Genomic DNA, 4,440 nt, shown 5'->3' on the forward strand with positions numbered 1-4,440 from the left:
AGGCAGAGAAAGTGTGACTTGTCTTAGACCTCTCTGTTCATCCCCATTGCCAAGCAGGGATTCAAACCCTGCTCTTCAGAGTTGTATTCCATTGCTCAGAACACTACAACACACTGGTTCACTTAAAAAAAAAAAACCAAAAAAAAAACCCTGTAGAAAGACAATTGGAAAGTGTGTATTAAGGACAGAGCAAGGGGGGGGGGCAATTCATCTATATCTAGCTGTAAGATTACAGTGGGGATCATGAACCCCTCCACATATTGTTGGATGAAAAGTTCCAGCAGCCTTAGCCAGTATAATCCATGCTGAAGTATACTGGGAGATGCAATCCACCAGCATTTGGAGGGTTGGATGATTCTCTGCTCTAAAGACTGATATGAGAGTACCAACCACTGCCATTATAAAAATTGTTGGGTGACATTTGGCCCAATAACATTGCTTGCTTGCAATGCTCTTGGCTCCTTTATTCAGTATGCTTCCTATTAGGTTCTTCTATGAACATGCCATAGTGGTTTGAGTGTTGCATTTCAGCTCTAGAGAATTGAGTTTGAATTCCCCCATTTGGCCATAGAAAGTCATTGGGTGACCTTAGGGAGGTTACACTCTCTCAGTCTGAGGCGAAGGCAAAGGTCAACCCTCTCTGAACAAATACTGCTAAGAAATCCCCATGGTAGATTCCCCTTAGGATCATCATAACTAAGAAATTAGCTGAAGGCACACAACAAGAACAACAACAACAGCAGCAGCAGCAGCAGTAACAACAACAACAACAATTTAACTCAGGATATAGCAACTAACACTGTCATAGATCCTGGATTAGAGAAACCAAACATAATGTTTTACCAGGCAGACTAGGCTGCATCTCCTCTTCTACAAAACACAACTCACCTGTTTCCTACTGAAGCCATCCCTCTAATGGTAGCAGCAGAAAGGATCAAAGTGATGAGGCATCATCTGTGGCATCATGGGGATCCTCCTGTTGTCCCTTAGGATGGCATCCTTGATGGATGTCCAGCTATAGGAACACAGCTGGACAAACCTCCCTTTCGGTCCACTGCCCAGTAAATGGCTATGTGGAATTGCAGCACATTGGTTTTGGTCACTGCATACAGTGAGTACAGAACTTGAACCTCTGAAATGAAGCAAGAAATTACTTATATGAGTGTAAGTTGGAACTATGCTTGTGTAAGTCACTAACGGGATGCCAGCCACTGTTTCATCTGCAGAATGAATCTTTACCCATCAAAATGGTGCACATGCAAAGGGTCATATAATGTTATCAACAGGCTTCCTCACAGGAACACAAATCCTTGACTATTTTGTTGGTACAAATAATTGTAATAATTTCTCCCTTCTATGGGAGAAACATATATTCCTCCACAGTATTCTCTTCATTTTCTAACCTCCCAAAGTGTTGGGAAGGAATTATTCTGCATAGAAAAATATGGCACATATGCTATAAGTCAGTTACAATGTCCTAAGTTACATTTAGTTAATTATAGGACATAAGAATTTATCACTCAAGGCTAGAAAAGCAGAATTTTAACAGAATAAAAGCATCTTTGGCCAGTACTTATCACACAACGTTGTGTTCATTCTGCTGCTGCCTTGCATTCAATTTGTTACTGTAGTACACCTTTTTCATTGATAGGCAAAACCCATCAATGGGCTCTCAATCCCACTGCTATTCCATTACTACCTTCATGTGATGGGTCTGTTCCACTTCACTTCTGCTTCTCAGGCAGTCTCATTGTGTGAATGGGTAAGAGTCTGGTCCTCTTCCTCTCCTCTCTCTCCCTCACTTTAACTGCCAATACCTTTCATAAGCCAGCTGTTATGTGCACATTCACACAGCAGACAGCTTTGGGAGTGCACATAGCACAGAGAATGTGCACACAGCAGCCCCACACTTCAGGAGTGGGGCAAAGCAGTGATCACAACACATTCACATAGCATCTGGCTTCAGGAAGTGTCTGGCAGCTACAATTGTTCTTTCTCATCCTTCCTTTTGGAAGGCAGTGTTTAATAGTGCTGAAAATAGTGCACACAACTATAGATTCCCATAGCACTATCATAGGGAAAAGTGTGATAGAAATGATGTGAAATCAGTATGCTTCCATGCGTAAACTAGCAGGATTTCCATGCTTAAACTAGCAGGACACCAGGTTAGTGTGATAATGTCCATAGACTCAATCAAGAAAGTTGTGCCTCTGAGTGTGCAGAACCTGAGCAGAACAGTTGATGATAGAGTGGCTTGGAGGTCTCTCATTCATAAGATCACCACATGTCAAAGTTGTCCTGATGGCAGTTAACAACAACAGAAACTGCTTCATGATCTTGTTTTCAATTGTGGAATACTTGCCACAGGCAGAAGTGACTCTGAAACCCACCTTAAAAGCCAAGCAAGCCAGCTGAAATGATGGAGCTTTGTGCTGCTGCCAAGCAGGGCACTGAAGGATGACATGACCAGCCCACTCTTGCTGTTGAACAACTTTGTGATGAAGAATTGTGACAGATCACTCAGGGGCACCGACTTCTGCTCTCCAGCGTCACGTGCTTGTAGGAAGTAACTGATAACCTCATCCTGCAGTATCTACTCAGTACCAGTGCAGGCCTCCATCACTTCATCACTTAAACATTAACTGGGCCTTAAGGTGGGTTTCAGGAATTGGATAAGGATTTAAAGTATAGTTGTGACATTGTGGCTCTATCTTGAATGCAGATACTTGTCTCATGTGTTTTTCTATGCAGAATGATTCTTCTGCAATGTGGGAAGTTTGATTCTTGCTGGTCTGTTATTTTTCCTGACAGGGTTTCCTGACTGTTTTTCGAACAGGGAAGGGATAGGAATGAACATTCTTTCCATCTCTACTTCCTGATGCAACCTCAGAAAAATAAGACTGCCACAATAATCTTATGATTTTCAGATTTACGATACTGGATGTGGCAAAAATGCCCCCAGATAAAAGGAGGAAATAAAAACTAGAAAAGAAAGACTTATACAACATACTATGAAATTAACCCCATTACATGCTACTTTTCTTTAAAGAAGGTGAATGTAGACATTTTAACCTTACAATAACACTGTGAAGTATAAAAGGAAGGAAAAGGCAGGTTTTTGTCACCTTTAGGACTAACCAATTACTAAGACTGCATCTGCACTGCAGAAACAATCCAGTTCAAGAGCACTTTAACTGCCATGGATCAATGTTTTATGATTCTGGGAATTATAGTTTTGTGAGATATTTAGCCTTCTGTGTTAGAGAGCTTTGGTGCCACAACAAACTACAAAAACCAAAATACCACAGAATTGAGCCATGGCAGTTAAAAAGGTGTCAAACTAGATTATTTCTGCAGTATGGATGGGGTAATTGAATTTATTAGTCTTCAGTGTGCTTTATCATTTTTCCATCTGAGATACACACACACACACACACACACACACACACACACACACACATACATGCGCGCACACACACACACATACTGAAACAGACTGGCACAGCTATGTCTTTAAAAATGGTGGGCTGGATTACTCTTAAGTCTTAAAGTGGTAATGGACTGGATGAGGAAAAACAGACTAAAGATGAATCCAGACAAGATGGAGGTACTCCTTGTAGAGACCCCCTACTCCAGGTATGAAGATATGTCAACTGATCCTGGACGGGGTCACACTAAAATATGGTGTTCACAGCTTGGGAATGTTCCTGGATTTGTCCTTACAGATACCAACCCAGATAGATGTGATGGCCAGGAGTGCTTGTTATCAGCTTCTTCTGATACGCCAGCTGTGGCCCTTCCTGGAGCCAGGGGACCTGGAACATGTGTTGGTAAACTCATGACTCGGCTTCTGTAATATGCTCTACATGGGGCTACCCTTGTGCCTAGTTCGGAAACTTCAATTAGTTCAAAATATGGCAGCCAGATTGGTCACCGGGAATCTGGTCACTGGGATCAGATAACACCGATACTAAAATCCCTTCACTGACTGCCTTTGAGTTTCCCAGCACAGTACTGTACAAGGTATTGGTAATGATTTTTAAAGCCCTACATGGCTTGGGCCCAGCTTACTTACAGGAATGCCTTCTTCCGTATAATCCACTCCATACGCTTAGGTTCTCTGGGAAAAACTTATTACAGCCAATGAAGACCAGGCTGGCTACAGTCTCCCAGACGGCCTTCTCATCTGCTGCTCCTAAATTAAGGAATGGCTCTGACAGGGCTTTCCTGATTAACTAACCCAACTTTGTGATACAGACTATCCCAAAGATTGCCCATGATGTCTTGCTTCAGTTATGAAGGTTTTAATGTTAATGTTCTTAATTTTATCTATAGTTTTACTGTATTATAATTGTGTGGATTGTTTTATGAAAGAGGGTAATGGAATATAATTTACTATGTTTTGCTATTGTATACCACCTCGATCCTTGGAAGAAGCAG

Source organism: Sceloporus undulatus, chromosome 2 (genome assembly GCF_019175285.1).
Source record: "Sceloporus undulatus isolate JIND9_A2432 ecotype Alabama chromosome 2, SceUnd_v1.1, whole genome shotgun sequence".
Taxonomy (NCBI): Eukaryota; Metazoa; Chordata; class Lepidosauria; order Squamata; family Phrynosomatidae; genus Sceloporus; species Sceloporus undulatus.